Raw genomic sequence first — 20,011 nt, forward strand, 5'->3', positions numbered from 1 at the left:
ACTTAAAATATGTTCTGAGCAATGAATCATTGTATCTGATGTTGAGGTTAATAGAGTGATTTAAAGGTCAGTGAGCTATTACATTTACAGTCTGGATTGCTAATATTCTCCGATTTCCATAGAGAGTCTCAGGAGATGTTCCCATTTTTCAATACTGATGAGCAGCACAAGGTTTGTTTTTTTGTTGCCTTAGATGCATTTGCTCCAATCTAGCTTTATGTTCTGTGCCTTATCAGTTGCTATTTATTAAAGCAGTATATACACAGTCATTTTTTATTAGGTATGTTCTACTAAAATTCAGACTAAAATGACATAACATTCCTACCTACATATCTGTCTGTTATTACCCATTTTGTTCTATTAATGTTTACAATTGTAAAGCGCAACGGAATATGCTGCGCTACATAAGAAACTATAAATAAATAAAATAATAATGAGGATTTTAGTGCTCCAAGGCCCCCAAAATGTTGTTGTGTGTGATGTGCTTAGATATCCTGGCTCAGGAGAAGTGTTCCTGTAAATGATGAGATGAGAGAAGTTGCACATGTTCCGTTTTGCTGCAGTATAGGCAATTTTGCAGATGTGTCTAATTATCTGTCAGATATCTGTCCAATCTGGTTGGTTGGAATGAAAATCTGGTAATGTATGGGAGCAAGTAACAATAAAAATTTGCTCCCAAACACTAGAAAACAGACAAGATTTTCCTTCCCACCAGACAGATTGGAGAGATATCTGACAGATAATTGTAGAGTGTATGCCCAGCTTTACTCACCAATAAAGGGTCTGATTCTGAGTTAAGCTGCATACACACGTAAAGATTTCTGTCCAACCACCCAACTAGTTGATTGGATGGAATGAAAATCTGGTAACGTATGGGAGTAACTGATGATCAGCAATTTGCTCCTAAATGCCAGAAAACAGATGAAAATGGTCGTTCAGACAAGTTTGTTAAATGCTTGATCTAATCAATTTGTTCAAACAACAGTTTTTGTCCATTTTCCAGCGTTTGGGAGTAAATTGCTGATTGTCATTTGCTTTCATACCTTACCAGATTTTCATTCCAACCACTCAACTAGTTGGGTGGTTGGACAGAAAATCTTTACGTGTGTATGCAGCTTAAGTAGTAGAGATGTGCGCCGACCCCCGTGTTTTGGTTTTGGATCTGGATTGGTTTTGCCAAAACCTCACCTCCATGTTTTGTTTTCGTGTTTTGGTTTTGGATCTGGATTTTTTCTTAAAGAATCATAAAAACAGCTAAAATCATATAAAATGGGCCTGTTTTTGTTCCTACAGTACAATTTACCTCAATAACATTTATTTCCAGTAATTTCCAATCAATTTTGACCACCTCACAATATTATTTGCTTCATCTAGTTAAGGCCAGAAGGTTGCATCCATCTAGCTGGCTGACCAAGCTAAGTGACACAATGGGCGGCACTAACATGTGGCAGTTCAGTTTCTAATTTCCAACACGGATACAGTGTGTTATACAGTGTGGGTTGGATACATCACTAGTGCACTTACTGTGACAGCAGTGTCGGCAGAGCGGGGTTGCTGACGGTGTCCTCGGTACATGGAATGGCAGTGCTGCGGTGCTGGCAGTGTCCTCAGTGAAGTGTCGGCAGTGCGGGGTGCCAGCGGTGTCCTCATTGCAGGTTTGCTGACTGTGTCGGCAGTGCAGGGGTGTTCTCAATGCAGGTCCCGGTGGTGTCGGCAGAGCAGGGGTGCCGGCGGCGTCCACAGTGTCTGCAGTTTAGGGGGTGCTGGTGGTGTCCTCAGTGTGGGATTGTCGGCAGTGTGGGGGTTGCTGACGGTGTCCTCAGTACGTTGGGCAGTAGTGTCGGCAGCGGGGGATGCTGCTAGTGGGGGTGTCGGCAGCGGGGGGTGCCGGCGGTGTCAGGCGGCGGGGGATGATGGGTGCCATCTTCTTTTCTTCTTTTGTGCTGTTTTCAATGGGTTTAACGCCGATTGATTGGCTGAGAGTCGTGACAGGCGGCAGGCAGGCAGGCAGGGAGATCTGAGCTGCGCGCGGATCACCCCGGATCCCCCAAATTCAGGTGTTCGGATCTCTTAGATCCGAACCCGCTCATCCCTAGTTAGTAGCAACGGTAAAAAAAAGCAGTAACTAACGTTACACCTTTGCTCTGCTCCCAGGATCAGCCATACAATCTTCAAAGTTCTGCTTTTGCTTCACATTCACATTAGAAGAAGGCATGAAAAAAGACAAAAAAAAAAGGAAAAAGGTGGTCATTTGAGTCCACTTTAAGGCCCTCATTCAGAGCCGTACGCTCTGAGCAGAGCGCACGCTCTGAATGAGGGCCGCCCTCCATGAAAATGGAGCGTCCTCCTGGACGCTCGTATAGCTGTGGGTCACCACCCACAGCCTATACGAGCGTGCATTTTGATGGCCGCGATGGTTGTGACCATCGCGACCATCGAAACTGCGAGCCGGAGCCTGCGGTTGAGGTTTTCAACCCCAAGCTCCGGAGTGATTTTGGCTCTATCAGAGCCAAAATCACTCCCACTGACATCACTAGTGATGTCAGTGGGCCGGCTTCTGACGGGAGGCGTTCCCGTAGGAACGCCCCCGTCAGGGAGGCACGCCCCCGGCACGCCCACCAAAGGGGGCGTGCTGTCAATCAACATCGACAGCACGCCCCCTTTGATCAGACACAACGAGCGAAGGACTTTCCTTCACTCGTCGCGTCTGGCGCATGCGCACGACGGAGCTCCCTCCGTCGTGCGCATGCTCAGTGAAGAACATCGACCCACTTGCGAGCGGACAGCCGCTCGCGAGTGGGTCTGAATCAGGCCCTAAGTTTTTTCAAAAATAAATTGTTTCATTTTAAAATATACTTCAATTAAATTTGGTGTGCATAAACTGACGAAAAAGTTGAGGCCATATTTTTTTTAAATGCGCAAAAAATGATATCTAATTATTGGGCCAATTAAGCTTCCAAATGCTTAATTAGCCATTAGTGGGGTGTCCAAGTGGTTCTGCTCTGTGTCCTGACATTTTTCCCTTGAGTAAAGATTTTCCCTACCTTTTCACACCCCCAGGGGGTTCACATAAAAAAAACTTGATTTTCATTTGGAAAAGCAATGCGAGTATGGAATTGCAAAACTGGTCACACAAGCTAACTCACAACTAACTGGGTGCTCCCAATTAATATTACTTTGTTCTGGTATTTATTTATTTTTGGTCCACTGGCCAGTAGTGGCTAACATCTAGGGATCTATTCATCATTGGGGGTCAGATGCCTCCTGATAATTAATCTCGTCACAGAGGATACTTGTCACCAGACCAATTCAGCATTGCTTCCGTGCAAGGACAGCTGCTCTGAAATGCAGCTGTCCCTGGGATCAGTAATAATGCTACTTCTGTAGCAGCGTTACTTATCTCTCCTGTCGTCGGCTTCTGCGCATGTGTGACCTGAGGTCACGCAGTGAGGAGGTGGCGGAGGGATCTGTTCAGATCCCTCTTCGCATCCCCGGTAGTCCTTCAGATAGGAAGGGGCGGGGCTCCAAGAACCAGCGCCATTTGAAGATGGCACATGCTCTCGCAGGCAAACTCCTGAGTTTTCCTGAATAGCAGATGGTGCTATCGGACCCCTGATGATGAATGGCCCAAAAATATGTGGAAACTAGCATTTCCGCATGTGTGACGGGACAGTAAGTGATGATGAATGGACCCCTAATGTTCATTGTGTGAGAATTACTCTGTCCTGTTGCATTTAGTAATTGTCTATCCCAAGCTTAAAAATGGGTGCAGGTCAGGTGGTCCATCGCACTTGCAAGCAGCTGGTCTTACTCATCATTCATCACTGTCTAAGTCTCAGATGGTTTGTGCACAGTGTATTGCAAGTTAGTACTGCCAGTTCACAACAGGATACAGTAGGTACAACGGCTATATAGCAGCTGAAATTCATTCCATTTTCTTTTTATATATTGTACCGTAGAGAAAGAGTGTGGATGTGGAAGCTCTCCGTCATAACCTTCCTTTAGGAGGAGTGGTGCACATGCAGAACCGCTCTCCTCAAACCCAAAAGCTACTGTATATGTAGATTAAGTAAAAAGTAAGGCTACAAGCAAAGCATATTAGTTCAATGAAAAATAATATGAAACTTATGCAACACATAATATTACTTTGTACATCAAGTGTTATCTTGGCATTGTGTAGCAGGACGGGCCCAAAATGATGCAATCACGCACCCCACTCCGCCCCCAATGCTGGGTAATATGTCCATATGATGCTCCAGGCACCTCCCTGCTTGCTGCTGCCGGCGGCCCCACCCCCTCAAATTGAAGTCAACGTGTTTAGGAGAGCCTTCACAGGATATATACGAGCTCTGCTTCAGCACTAGCAAGGCATATGGAGTATAATAAGGGCTGCCGACACAAAAGCGGCCGCGCACGCCGCACAGAGGGTGCAGGTGTTTGGGGGTGGGGGCACAATCGTTCTCCCCTCCCGCATATAACGCAGGGAGAGAGAGAACTGACTGCTGCTGCAGCAGCCTCTCTCACAGCAAGTAGCGTGACAGCTGCGTGTGTGCTGGGCTGGGGAGAGAGGCTACTTCAGCAGCAGTCAGTCCTCTCTCTCCCTGCCCAAACTAATGCGGGGGCAGGCTGCAGGACCTGGGCCCCTGCTGGGCCCCTTCAACAGGCCCGGGTAAAAAGTACCCGCTCCCCCCCTCTTGGCGCCCCTGAGTATAATACAGGGTTATAGTGCAGTGTAAAGCCCCTTAACAATCCAGATTTTAAGGATATCCCTGTTTGAGCACAAATGGCTAATCAAAATGACTGTGATACCAATTAAGAAATCTGTGCTCAAGCATGGATATCGTTATAAACTTTACTGTTAGGGGCATTGGAGTACTGAGGTTGGGAAACACTGGTATAAAATGTACAACACATGGCACATTAGTTCTAAATTTAAAAAACCCCCATAGAATCAGCAATATTCTATAAACAATATGAAACATTTTTCTCTTTTACATCACTCTTTCCGACTTTTATTATCTGACCCCCAGGAGATGCCCGGAGAGCAGACTCAGCTGGCCTATTGATGGCCATCAACCATCGATGTTTTCAAAACACAGATGGTAGCCGGTTGATGTTAACTAATTTTGCCATCCATGGCAAAGAAGCAGTGATTCTCCGCCATCGATGGATGAGTGGGAGACAATGGCCCTCATTCAGAGCCGCACGTTAACAACAGTACGCTCGTTGCGTTCCGATGTTGACTAACCGCGCATGCGTCAGTGTTACACTGCGCATGTGCGTACGGCAGATTGCGAGCTTTTTTTCTCTCGTTCCTAAAATAGCGTACAGGAAGTGACATGCCAAATGTGATTGACAGAACAGGGCGTTTTTGGGTGTTGACGGGGGTGGAGATGAAAAAACGCAGGCGTGGCGAGGCGTTTTTGGGGCGTACATACATTAGCAGATGCGAACGTCAAATGTGTTCGGATCGTCTCATACGTCACTGAAACATCCGCTTTCCCTTCAAAATGCTCGCACAGCTTAGGGTCAGGATTACTCGACCACATTGGCGATGGCCTTCTCCTCCGTCCCGGGACTCCACGATGGTGCAGCGATTAATCGCGGCTGGTCAGTAAAGTAATTAGTGTTGGATTGAAATCCGGCTTGGTATGTGTTTGGAAAGCAGTTTTTTGGGATAGCACAAAAGCGTACGCAGGTGGAAATCAGAGCTGCTAATGTCATGATTACACAATCAATTAGCGTACATTTTTGGGGTTTTATTTTGGCCACAATTTGGTGGTTATGGCCTATTGTAACAATAATGTCATCATCTTTTAATTTGCTCCCCTTTTTTTTGGTTTACTGTAGAATTTGCATCGCTATGTGATTTTTTAAACGTTCCTTAAAGAGGCCTTTTTTTTTTTTAAAGAGGGTCAGTTTTTGCGTTTAAGGCCAGGATTAAATGTAACCCATTTGTACAATAATGTCACAATACAATGTCAGTGTTTTGTTTTTAATTTATTGTTTACACACAAACAAATTGGCCTAATATTGTATTGCCTTTTTTTGTGGCCAAGATATTTGATCCAAAAAAAAAAATAACATAACTACTAACATAAGCGTAAATACAAAATTTAAAAACATTTCACAAGAAAGGAGAGGGAAGTTTTGACCAGAAAGGAATATGAGCCAAGCACAGAAGGAGTGTGGGAAAAGTCGCCATTGCTGTCACCGTTTTCGCGCCCGTTTGGCTGGGTGAGGGTGGGCGCCAGACCGGGTCCGGGATGCCATCGGGCTGGCCTGTCCAGAGGCAGATGTTGTGGCCTCTGGACTAGGCACAGGGCTAGGCACATTTGGAGGATTGGCTGATGTTGTGCCAGAGGTGGAGGATCCGGATGTTCCGGCAGGAAGGGAGGTCGGCTCCACCATGTGCTGGCGAACGAGCTGCTCCAGGGCATCGGCGATTCGGATGTTGGCCCTGGTATTTTCCGCCAGGGCCTGACCAATGGTCACGTTGGCCGCAGCATTTTGCTCCAGGGCCTCAGCCACCCGTAGCAGACTGGCGTCCATCCTCTGCAGAATCTCCGTATGGCAATCCGATTTAAAATTGAGTTCTGTGAGGAGGCCCACTGCCTGCGAGGGGGCACGCCCTGGACTGGCTTCTGCAGGGTCCTCAGCCGGATGTACTGGTTCCTCCCCTGCAGAGCCAGCAGAAATTCTGCGCCCAAGGCTCCCCTCTGGAGCAGACTCATCCGCCTCTGTCTCTGTTAGGAATTTGGAGAAAAGACTCACATTAGAATCTACATATTGGCACAATAGCATTTCTGAGTTGGTGACATCACAAGACTTACCTTGGCCAACATGAGGAGCCGCAAAGTCTGGCATGTCCGTATCCATGTTGGACACGCCAAACACCTCCACAGCCTGCACACACCCCTGTGCCATCTCTTCTAAGTCTGTCAACTCCAATGACACAGGGGTGGGACCCCCACCTGTCCCCCTTGCATGCCTAGCCCTGTCGGCAAGTTTTTGTTTGAGACGATATTTGAAGTCTGCCCATCTGTGGAATGAAATTGGAACCATTATCCTTTTTTTTACAATGGGGTTTGTTTATAGGATGGGAAAGTGTTTACTTACCGCCGTTTGACATCCCGGGCTAGACGGACATAATCACCCACCCTATTGACAGCAACGGCGACCTCCTCCCACATTCTCCACTTCTGGCTTTGGCTCATATTCCTGGCTGCCTGGGGCAGGATGTCAACGCACTTCTGGATCAAAACCTCCATCTCCTTGCTTGTGAAATGTGGCTGCCTTTTTTTTTTGCCAGCTTTGGCGGGTTGACTGGGGCCAGCAGTCTCTTCCATGTCATCCTCCTCACCTATTTGGGTAAATATGCAGATTTAGCCACTTCACAACTTGCACAATATTATGTTTTAAAAGAATCATTGACACAAAATGCATGAAGGCCTTACCGCCGCAATTTTGACCATTGTTTCCCTGGTTTGAAGCCATGTCTCTGCTTCCAGCATGAAATCATCCAGAAATTCTATGTGATTTCGTGACGTATTTATACATGCGTCCTTAGTTTGCGGCCGCATCATTGATTGTGCGTCCCTATGATTCATCCTTAATTTGTGCGGGAAAATAAACACTATTTATGGCTTGGTGTGTGTGGAGTCGAGGTGGGGTTGTTGGAGTGTTGTCGGTTAAGTGGTTTGGATTTGGTTGTTTGCGGTTGGAGGATTTGGCAGAGTTGGTTTTTTGTTTGTTTTTGCTACATTTCTTTGGTTTTTCCGTTCGCATTTTTTTCATTTTTTCCACATCCTTTGCTGATTTGGTAAGTTTTGTGCATTCAAATTTGTGGCCAATTGGTGTATTCTTCTGTTTTGTGGTTCGTTAATTTGTTTAACACTCATTTCATCTTTTTTAGTTTTTTTTGGTTTTCGGACCCAAAGAAGTTTTTTGTGGAAATCTTATATATTCGAGTTGGGTAAGTCCATTTTTTGTCTTGCATTTGCGAATTAATTACCGCATTTTTGACTGTTGGTGTAGCGACTTGCATTTGCGAATTAATTACCGCATTTTTGACTGTTGGTGTAGCGACTTGCATTTGCGAATTAATTACCGCATTTTTGACTGTTGGTGTAGCGACTTGCATTTGCGAATTAATTACCGCATTTTTGACTGTTGGTGTAGCGACTTGCATTTGCGAATTAATTACCGCATTTTTGACGGCTTATTCATCATATAATCCAGTTTTGCTTTTCCCTTTTCCATTTTTTGGGTCCATTTGAACCCTATTTGACGTACGGTGTGCAATGTCGTTTTCATCGATGGCCAAATGTGTGTTTCCGCTATTTTCTGTGTTGGCTTGCAACAATTTTTAAACAAAAAAAACACCCTCTAAATTTTTGAAGTCTCATTGTTGGCTTTTTTACAGTTTATACGTATCATGACAATACCCCGGCATGTAAGCAGCTATGGATGGTCTCAGAAAGCTAAGTTGTTTTTTCTTACTTTTGGGGTGGGTCAAAAGCCTTACATTGTAAACTTTGAATTTCAGGTAGATCTGGGGCGAATTGTTCTGGCCCTGCTCCCGGAAGACGACCAACCTCAAACTCGTCCCAGGCGTAGGCATCGTAGGCATGCAAGGCCCCAGATATTTCGAACACGTGTCACCCTTTTTGGAATGCCCGATGATGAGGTTTTAAGACGCTACCGTCTACCTCCCAAAATCATCATAGACACTCTCTCATTAATAGAAAGTGATCTTGAGCGGCAAATTGACAGTCCAACAGCAATACCACCACTGACGCAATTTATGGCGGTGTTACATTTCTGTGCCTCAGGATCGTTTCAAACAACGGTGGGAATAGTGGCGGGCATCTCCCAATCCTCCTTTTCCCGGATCCTGAGGGCAGTGATGGAGGCACTTTTCAAGCACCTCCATCATTTTATTAAAATGCCTTTGGATATGGGTGCCCTTAGTGTGGCCAAGGCCAATTTTTACCAAATAGCTGGCTTCCCACACATCATAGGGGTTGTGGATGGTACTCACATACCACTTCAGCCTCCAGCACGGCTGGAGGCAATATTTAGAAACAGGAAACACTATCACTCCCTGAATGTAATGGTGGTATGTGATGCCTCCCTCCAGATCCTGTCCCTGAATGCTAAATTACCCGGAAGTGCTCATGACTCCTTCGTCATCCGGCAATCAGGGATATGGCAGAAATTAACCAACCTACAAGCTGGTGATGCGTGGCTTCTGGGTAAGTGGAGACCTTTAGTACATAACAATGTTAAGCTTGATACACAGTGTTCCTGATGTGGTCTATTTTTGTTCACAGGAGACAGTGGATACCCTTGCATGTCCTGGCTGCTCACTCCTTATTTGGCTCCCACACCAGGGCCACAAAGTGCGTATAATTCCGCACTTACAGCCACCAGGCAAGTGGTGGAGCGCTGTATCGGCCTTTTAAAAGGCCGATTCAGATGCCTCCACCGCTCTGGTGGCGAGCTCATGTATGTGCCGATATGGTGTCGAAAATTGTGGTCCTGTGTGGGATATTTCACAACATTGCCATAAGGAGTGGTGTCCCAATGCAGCCAGAGGATGCCTTACCTGAGGATGGCCCCCCCGAGGTTGGTCGAAGGTCAGTATGTGGGGGGGCCATACGTGATGATGTGGTGGCCAGATTTTTTAGGTAAGTTTGAACAAAACTCCAGTGTTTATACCTAATGTGTTTGTGTTTTTTGGCGAACATCTAATTTATTTTTATTTTTCTCACCATCTTCTGTTTGTTCACATAAGCTTTGGCACTCCAACGCTCACTACTTCCTGCTACCCTTACCAAACCTGGATCTGGTCCTTTTGGGCATATATTCTGGAACCCATATCGCAACGCCATGTTTGTGGAATCATGTTGGCATGGTCCTTCGTCAACCAGTTCTTGATTTTGTGTTTTTATTTAATTATTTCTTGGTATGTGTTGTATTTGAATTTATCACTGTGTATTTTTTCTGGGAGTGACCAATTTGTTTTCTCTGTTATGTTGTAAATAAATGTTTGAAGAGTGAAATGGTCTTCCTTTTTTGGGACGTTAACAGCAAGTGTAACCAGGTTAACACAAGTTACATTTGACTAAGGGGTAAACCAGTACTGACGCCAGTTGAGCAAAACTGAAATATGTTTTCAGCTTCCCAATCCACACCAAAAGGAAGCCTGGCACAACCTTGGGATTTGTAAGATTGGCCTAAGCAGCTTGCGCACCAAGTAGGAACCTGGAAAATGTAGAAATCTGTAATTGACACTACACCCAAAAAGGGAAATGACATTGTTACTGTGATGTGTTTCTGGTGTCTGTTTGACATACAAAGACAAAACACAATCTAACTTTTAAAAATGGGAAATCCTTGCAGGAACAGTCTACTTATGTCAGGCTAAACTATCTTGGTTTTGGTTTTTAAAAATGAGCCACAACGGATATTTGTCTAAATAAATTTATTTGGAAAATAGAACCAAAAAAAAAAAACTAATGCCGAAGGAGGCCAGACAGCCGGTCGAGGGCCACCAGAAGGCCGATTACATGTTGGCGCATGTGCCCCACAACATCCGCCACCTCTTGCCGACGCCTCTGTTCCTCTGTGGGTGAGAAAAGTGTGTGGGTTAATACAACAATAGGGAATCCACAGAAAAATTAAAAAAAAAAAACAAATCACTCCTAAACCCAAAAACAAAAATAAAAAGGGTGGGCTGGCAAAAATACAAGGCCTAGGTACAAATTCCCACAGGTATGATATGTGTATGCTTAAATCACCAGGAAGAGGTAAAGGCAAACCTTCACAATCAACAAAAGTCAAGCCACAAAAACACGAAGAAAGGCACGACACATGATTACATACAAACAGTTTGTGCTTTAAAAAAAAATTAAAAAAACATACCGGGAGACAAATCGGGAGCTCCGGCCAAACCTCCATGATCCTCCTCGGAGGATCCGTCATTCCCCAAAGAATGGGGCGGAGTTATGGTGGACTCCGGGGAGGGGGTAATTGGAAGAGGGGTGGGTGGAGGAGAGGGGGAAGTGGGACGGAGGGGAAGGAGGCCCGACATTTCCGGGAGAGGGTCTGGGAAGGATGGGGAGGAGTGGGGAATAGGGGAAAGATTTGGGGTGGAGTGTTGGCTGGGGGTTGGGGAGAGTGGGCGGGAACGCCGTCTGAACGGACGTTGACGGGGGAGTCTTGGCTGTCCCCCTAAAATATGTCAAAGAAATTGCGTTTAGTTTATGGACAAATCCGGGCAACCAAACAAAAAAAAAAAAAAAAACAGTAGAATTAAAAAATCAGAAATAGAGGGGAAACATGCAGACGCAGATATGAGTACAAATAATAAATAGAACAGACAGGAAAACATGCAGACGCAGATATGAGTACAAATAATAAATAGAACAGACAGGAAAACATGCAGACGCAGATATGAGTACAAATAATAAATAGAACAGACAGGAAAACATGCAGACGCAGATATGAGTACAAATAATAAATAGAACAGACAGGAAAACATGCACACGCAGATATGAGTACAAATAATAAATAGAACAGACAGGAAAACATGCAGACGCAGATATGAGTACAAATAATAAATAGAACAGACAGGAAAACATGCACACGCAGATATGAGTACAAATAATAAATAGAACAGACAGGAAAACATGCAGACGCAGATATGAGTACAAATAATAAATAGAACAGACAGGAAAACATGCACACGCAGATATGAGTACAAATAATAAATAGAACAGACAGGAAAACATGCAGACGCAGATATGAGTACAAATAATAAATAGAACAGACAGGAAAACATGCACACGCAGATATGAGTACAAATAATAAATAGAACAGACAGGAAAACATGCACACGCAGATATGAGTACAAATAATAAATAGAACAGACAGGAAAACATGCACACGCAGTTTGCCCCACAAACACAAACATCAAAACCACAATACATAACACTTACTTGCCAGGATCTGCATGCGAAAGCATGCCAGCAAGCGGGGCATTCTCCGTTGCAGGTCGGACCACCTGCGCTCCAGCTGCCCGATGTTGCGGCGTGAGCCGAAGGACCGCAGGCGGGACCGTACCTCCGCATACGCGGAGCGCTTCTGCCGGTTGGTCATGGGTTGAGGCTGGCTGGTGATCCGGCGATCCATGACCTCCGTAAGCACCAGCAGCTCACGCCTGGTGAATGCGGAGGCTCTCATGATGGCAATGGGGTTTTTCTTAAAAATCATTTTTGATAAAGTGTGTAAAAATTTTCTGATTGGCTAATGTATTTTGGAAATTAACAGGAGCAATTTTATTGGTTAGTGTATGAGTCATGTGTTCGACAGGGCCAGAAATCTCTGGAGAGTTAGGATAGGCTTGATGTAGTGACATGCGTAAGCAAATTTAAATAAAGAAATGAACCCAGGGAAATATGCGGGGATCCACAGCAATAGTACAATTGTTTAATTGTGGTTCACATGTTTTTTGAACAATAAAAGCGAATGTTTCATCCGTACGTATTCTGCGGGTAAACACAAACATGGACAAGAGTAAAGTTTCTTGCATTGTGTTGAAAAAAAACAAACAATTAAGCTAATTGATACATTGATTGGCATGATACGATTGATGGAGGTAGGCAGAATAAAGGAGCAGGTAATCGACATCTGACAAGGCCACTTCCTGTTTATACTTGTGCGTGCGTTCCTTTCAAGCCATTTCGGGGATGTACGCTCGCTATTTCGTACGCTCGTTAGTTAGAGGAGGGGTCGTCAGAGTTTAGGGAGGAATTTTAGATGCGAACGAAAATACGAGCGAGCCATTGAATTTAAATATTTTTGTACGTACGCCTAACGTACGTGCGCCCGCTTGCGAGTGGGTCTGAATGAGGGCCAATGTTTCTTTTTCTTTTTTGTGGCAGGATGCAGCTTAAACTTTCAGTTTTCAGAGTTTAGTGCAAATTGGTTTTTATTGATTAATTTGCTTATAATTAGAAGCAAACATAGAGATCACATACATTTCACCAATTACATACATATAAAATATAACAAAAAAAACACAATACACAAAAATTAAAAACAAACAAACCAAAATGAATATAAAATATATAAACAAAAATAAAATAAATAAAGAAATAAAAATAAATAAGTACAACTCCGGGCTCAGCAAAAGCAATCAACGGATAAGCAGCTCCCCCTATTTAAATCTAAGGGTCAGTCAAATTATGAACCCCGAGGGTGCTGCAAACTATTAAAAGGCTTAGGAAGGATGTGCTGCAATAATATTCTTAAAGGTGGACGAATCCTTGAAGTCTAGCCAATGATACCATTTATCCCTAAAGGTTGTGTAGTTCTCTTCTATAGAAGACAAGATATCTTCCATCTCCATGTAGAGGTCAAATCTATCAAACCAGTCCCTTACTGTTGGAGGAGAGGAGGAGCGCCACTTTACCGGGATAACTGACGAGGCTGCGTTATTTAAATGGCACAACAGGGACTTCTTATATCTCAAAATGGGGGCGGGGATAGGTGGAACAGCCAGAGCAACTGATCAGATGGAACCGGTTCCCCAGTTATAATTGCAGAAAGTTTAAGGACTTCTGACCAAAACGGGCGAAGAGAGCATTGCCACCATATGTGAACGGGTTGCCAGGGGCATTTGAAAGGACGTCCGGAGACCTATACCAGCGGGATATCAACTTATATTGGGTCTCCCGAACACCAACACTAGGAGAGCAAGCATGTGCCATACAAAATAATTTAACCCAATAGGCCTTCCCTAGCTCAGCGTCCAACTCCAAGTCCCATGTTTTAGTAAAAAATATGGAACGCTTCATGAATTTGCGTGTCATCCTTGCACGGGGGCCATGCTAATCTTCTCTGTATCGTTCCAATTTTAGTGTATGTGCTGCCTAAGCGAGCACCAGTTTTCGGGGTTTGCTGAATACCAAGGGGGTCCTATCGATTCAGGCCCCTGATGATGAATGGCCCAGTAACTTAAATATGCGTTTCCGCATGGTTACCAGGCCATTTATCGCTTGATGAATAGGCCCCTGAGTGTTACAGGTCCTGCTCACATTTGAATAACACTGTGCCACAAATGTAACAGTGTGTAGATGACATCCTGTATATGGCAATCCAATTGTCTAAATCTGACTCCTGGGGGTATATTTACTAAAGTGGGGTTTTTCTAGAAGTGGAGGTGTTGCTCATAGCTTTCCTCATTACTGGCTCCTGGTCTCCTGCTCCTACTCTCCCTTCACCTCCTGTTTCTCACTTCCCTCTACTGGCTACTCCACTTCCCTCTCTCAGGCTCCTCTCCTCTCTCCTCTACACATGGGTCAGCCCTGCTCTAAGCTTCAGCAAATGCAGGCAGTATACAGCGAAGCATGCCTTCCTATGCCTTAGTAGGCTATGGGGTCTATTACTAAGCCTTGGATGGAGATAAAGTGGATGGAGATAAAGTCCGAACCAATCAGCTCCTAACTGCCATGTCACTGGCTGTATTTGAAAAATGACAGTAAGGGCGGGATGTAATAGAGATCGAGTCTGCCGGAGGTGCGGGATGCAGACTGATCTCGATCATTTTTTTAAAGTTACAGTCATTTACAAGGCAAAGCCAGTTCGGTCTCTATTACATCCCGCCCTTAGGATCTGATTGGTTGAGACTTTATCTCCGTTCACTTTATCTACATTCAAGGCTTAGTAAATAGATCTCTATATACGTCAAGCTGCGTGTAGGAATGCATATGTGACATGGATAGTACAGTAAATGAGTAAATAAAATCTATATTGTTTATAGATAAAAGGGTTGGTATCTGCACTAAGGAACATTGGCCCTCATTCAGACCCACTCGCAAGCGGGCGCACGTACGTTAGGCGTACGTACAAAAATATTTAAATTCAATGGCTCGCTCGTATTTTCGTTCGCATCTAAACTTCCTCCCTAAACTCTGACGACCCCTCCTCTAACTAACGAGCGTACGAAATAGCGAGCGTACATCCCCGAAATGGCTTGAAAGGAACGCACGCACACGTATAAACAGGAAGTGGCCTTGTCAGATGTCGATTACCTGCTCCTTTATTCTGCCTACCTCCATCAATCGTATCATGCCAATCAATGTATCAATTAGCTTAATTGTTTGTTTTTTTTCAACACAATGCAAGAAACTTTACTCTTGTCCGTGTTTGTGTTTACCCGCAGAATACGTACGGATGAAACATTCGCTTTTATTGTTCAAAAAACATGTGAACCACAATTAAACAATTGTACTATTGCTGTGGATCCCCGCATATTTCCCTGGGTTCATTTCTTTATTTAAATTTGCTTACGCATGTCACTGCATCAAGCCTATCCTAACTCTCCAGAGATTTCTGGCCCTGTCGAACACATGACTCATACACTAACCAATAAAATTGCTCCTGTTAATTTCCAAAATACATTAGCCAATCAGAAAATTTTTACACACTTTATCAAAAATGATTTTTAAGAAAAACCCCATTGCCATCATGAGAGCCTCCGCATTCACCAGGCGTGAGCTGCTGGTGCTTACGGAGGTCATGGATCGCCGGATCACCAGCCAGCCTCAACCCATGACCAACCGGCAGAAGCGCTCCGCGTATGCGGAGGTACGGTCCCGCCTGCGGTCCTTCGGCTCACGCCGCAACATCGGGCAGCTGGAGCGCAGGTGGTCCGACCTGCAACGGCGAACGCCCCGCTTGCTGGCATGCTTTCGCTTGCAGATCCTGGCAAGTAAGTGTTATGTATTGTGGTTTTAATGTTTGTGTTTGTGGGGCAAACTGCGTGTGCATGTTTTCCTGTCTGTTCTATTTATTATTTGTACTCATATCTGCGTCTGCATGTTTTCCTGTCTGTTCTATTTATTATTTGTACTCATATCTGCGTCTGCATGTTTTCCTGTCTGTTCTATGTATTATTGGTACTCATATCTGCGTCTGCATGTTTCCCCTCTATTTCTGATTTTTTAATTCTACTGCTATTTTTTTTTTTTTTTTTTGGTTGCCCGGATTTGTCCATAAACTAAACGCAATTTCTTTGACATATTTTAGGGGGACAGCCAAGACTCCGCCGTCAACGTCCTTCCAGACGGCGTTCCCGCCCACTCTCCCCAACCCCCAGCCAACACTCCACCCCAAATCTTTCCCCTATTCCCCACTCCTCCCCATCCTTCCCAGACCCTCTCCCGGAAATGTCGGGCCTCCTTCCCCTCCGTCCCACTTCCCCCTCTCCTCCACCCACCCCTCTTCCAATTACCCCCTCCCCGGAGTCCAGCATAACTCCGCCCCATTCTTTGGGGAATGACGGATCCTCCGAGGAGGATCATGGAGGTTTGGCCGGAGCTCCCGATTTGTCTCCCGGTATGTTTTTTAATTTTTTTTTTTTAAAGCACAAACTGTTTGTATGTAATCATGTGTCGTGCCTTTCTTCGTGTTTTTGTGGCTTGACTTTTGTTGATTGTGAAGGTTTGCCTTTACCTCTTCCTGGTGATTTAAGCATACACATATCATACCTGTGGGAATTTGTACCTAGGCCTTGTATTTTTGCCAGCCCACCCTTTTTATTTCTGTTTTTGGGTTTAGGAGTGATTTGGTTTTTTTTTTATATTTTTCTGTGGATTCCCTATTGTTGTATTAACCCACACACTTTTCTCACCCACAGAGGAACAGAGGCGTCGGCAAGAGGTGGCGGATGTTGTGGGGCACATGCGCCAACATGTAATCGGCCTTCTGGTGGCCCTCGACCGGCTGTCTGGCCTCCTTCGGCATTAGATTTTTTTTTTGGGTTCTATTTTCCAAATAAATTTATTAAGACAAATATACGTTGTGGCTCATTTTTAAAAACCAAAACCAAGATAGTTTAGCCTGACATAAGTAGACTGTTCCTGCAAGGATTTCCCTTTTTTAAAAGTTAGATTGTGTTTTGTCTTTGTATGTCAAACAGACACCAGAAACACATAACAGTAACAATGTCATTTCCCTTTTTGGGTGTAGTGTCAATTACAGATTTCTACATTTTCCAGGTTCCTACTTGGTGCGCAAGCTGCTTAGGCCAATCTTACAAATCCCAAGGTTGGGCCAGGCTTCCTTTTGGTGTGGATTGGGAAGCTGAAAACATATTTCAGTTTTGCTCAACTGGCGTCAGTACTGGTTTACCCCTTAGTCAAATGTAACTTGTGTTAACCTGGTTACACTTGCTGTTAACGTCCCAAAAAAGGAAGACCATTTCACTCTTCAAACATTTATTCACAACATAACAGAGAAAACAAAGTGGTCACTCCCAAAAAAAATACACAGTGATAAATTCAAATACAACACATACCAAGAAATAATTAAATAAAAACACAAAATCAAGAACTGTTTGACGAAGGACCATGCCAACATGATTCCACAAACATGGCGTTGCGATATGGGTTCCAGAATATATGCCCAAAAGGACCAGATCCAGGTTTGGTAAGGGTAGCAGGAAGTAGTGAGCGTTGGAGTGCCAAAGATTATGTGAACAAACAGAAGATGGTGAGAAAAATAAAAATAAATTAGATGTTCGCCAAAAAACACAAACACATTAGGTATAAACACTGGAGTTTTGTTCAAACTTACCTAAAAAATCTGGCCACCACATCATCGCGTATGGCCCCCCCACATACTGACCTTCGACCAACCTCGGGGGGGCCATCCTCAGGTAAGGCATCCTCTGGCTGCATTGGGACACCACTCCTTATGGCAATGTTGTGAAATATCCCACACAGGACCACAATTTTCGACACCATATCCGGCACATACATGAGCTCGCCACCAGAGCGGTGGAGGCATCTGAATCGGCCTTTTAAAAGGCCGATACAGCGCTCCACCACTTGCCTGGTGGCTGTAAGTGCGGAATTATACGCACTTTGTGGCCCTGGTGTGGGAGCCAAATAAGGAGTGAGCAGCCAGGACATGCAAGGGTATCCACTGTCTCCTGTGAACAAAAATAGACCACATCAGGAACACTGTGTATCAAGCTTAACATTGTTATGTACTAAAGGTCTCCACTTACCCAGAAGCCACGCATCACCAGCTTGTAGGTTGGTTAATTTCTGCCATATCCCTGATTGCCGGATGACGAAGGAGTCATGAGCACTTCCTGGTAATTTAGCATTCAGGGACAGGATCTGGAGGGAGGCATCACATACCACCATTACATTCAGGGAGTGATAGTGTTTCCTGTTTCTAAATATTGCCTCCAGCCGTGCTGGAGGCTGAAGTGGTATGTGAGTACCATCCACAACCCCTATGATGTGTGGGAAGCCAGCTATTTGGTAAAAATTGGCCTTGGCCACACTAAGGGCACCCATATCCAAAGGCATTTTAATAAAATGATGGAGGTGCTTGAAAAGTGCCTCCATCACTGCCCTCAGGATCCGGGAAAAGGAGGATTGGGAGATGCCCGCCACTATTCCCACCGTTGTTTGAAACGATCCTGAGGCACAGAAATGTAACACCGCCATAAATTGCGTCAGTGGTGGTATTGCTGTTGGACTGTCAATTTGCCGCTCAAGATCACTTTCTATTAATGAGAGAGTGTCTATGATGATTTTGGGAGGTAGACGGTAGCGTCTTAAAACCTCATCATCGGGCATTCCAAAAAGGGTGACACGTGTTCGAAATATCTGGGGCCTTGCATGCCTACGATGCCTACGCCTCGGACGAGTTTGAGGTTGGTCGTCTTCCGGGAGCAGGGCCAGAACAATTCGCCCCAGATCTACCTGAAATTCAAAGTTTACAATGTAAGGCTTTTGACCCACCCCAAAAGTAAGAAAAAACAACTTAGCTTTCTGATACCATCCATAGCTGCTTACATGCCGGGGTATTGTCATGATACGTATAAACTGTAAAAAAGCCAACAATGAGACTTCAAAAATTTAGAGGGTGTTTTTTTGGTTTAAAAATTGTTGCAAGCCAACACAGAAAATAGCGGAAAAAAACATTTGGCCATCGATGAAAACGACATTGCACACCGTACGTCAAATAGGGTTCAAATGGACCCAAAAAATGGAAAAGGGAAAAGCAAAACTGGATTATATGATGAATAAGCCGTCAAAAATGCGGTAATTAATTCGCAAATGCAAGTCACTACACCAACAGTCAAAAATGCGGTAATTAATTCGCAAATGCAAGTCACTACACCAACAGTCAAAAATGCGGTAATTAATTCGCAAATGCAAGTCGCTACACCAACAGTCAAAAATGCGGTAATTAATTCGCAAATGCAAGTCGCTACACCAACAGTCAAAAATGCGGTAATTAATTCGCAAATGCAAGTCACTACACCAACAGTCAAAAATGCGTTAATTAATTCGCAAATGCAAGACAAAAAATGGACTTACCCAACTCGAATAGATAAGATTTCCACAAAAAACTTCTTTGGGTCCGAAAACCAAAAAAAACTAAAAAAGATTAAATGAGTGTTAAACAAATTAACGAACCACAAAACAGAAGAATACACCAATTGGCCACAAATTTGAATGCACACAACTTACCAAATCAGGAAAGGATGTGGAAAAAATGAAAAAAATGCGAACGGAAAAACCAAAGAAATGTAGCAAAAACAAACAAAAAACCAACTCTGCCAAATCCTCCAACCGCAAACAACCAAATCCAAACCACTTAACCGACAACACTCCAACAACCCCACCTCGACTCCACACACACCAAGCCATAAATAGTGTTTATTTTCCCGCACAAATTAAGGATGAATCATAGGGACGCACAATCAATGATGCGGCCGCAAACTAAGGACGCATGTATAAATACGTCACGAAATCACATAGAATTTCTGGATGATTTCATGCTGGAAGCAGAGACATGGCTTCAAACCAGGGAAACAATGGTCAAAATTGCGGCGGTAAGGCCTTCATGCATTTTGTGTCAATGATTCTTTTAAAACATAATATTGTGCAAGTTGTGAAGTGGCTAAATCTGCATA

General features: G+C 44.3%; 1 protein-coding gene and 1 non-coding gene across 2 annotated transcripts in view; one reads left to right on the forward strand and one right to left on the reverse strand.

Annotated features, from left to right (window-relative positions):
- Nucleotides 1-20,011, forward strand: part of NKAIN3 (sodium/potassium transporting ATPase interacting 3) — a 674,703-nt gene that overhangs the window by 478,422 nt on the left and 176,270 nt on the right. The window lies entirely within an intron of this gene.
- On the reverse strand, nt 13,846-13,952 carry LOC148527233 (U6 spliceosomal RNA). Its single transcript, XR_015878058.1, has one exon. It is a non-coding gene; the product is annotated as a U6 spliceosomal RNA (small nuclear RNA).

The sequence above is a fragment of the Taudactylus pleione genome, unplaced genomic scaffold (assembly GCF_031769625.1).
Source record: "Taudactylus pleione unplaced genomic scaffold, aTauple2 ptg000090l, whole genome shotgun sequence".
NCBI classification, from domain to species: Eukaryota; Metazoa; Chordata; class Amphibia; order Anura; family Myobatrachidae; genus Taudactylus; species Taudactylus pleione.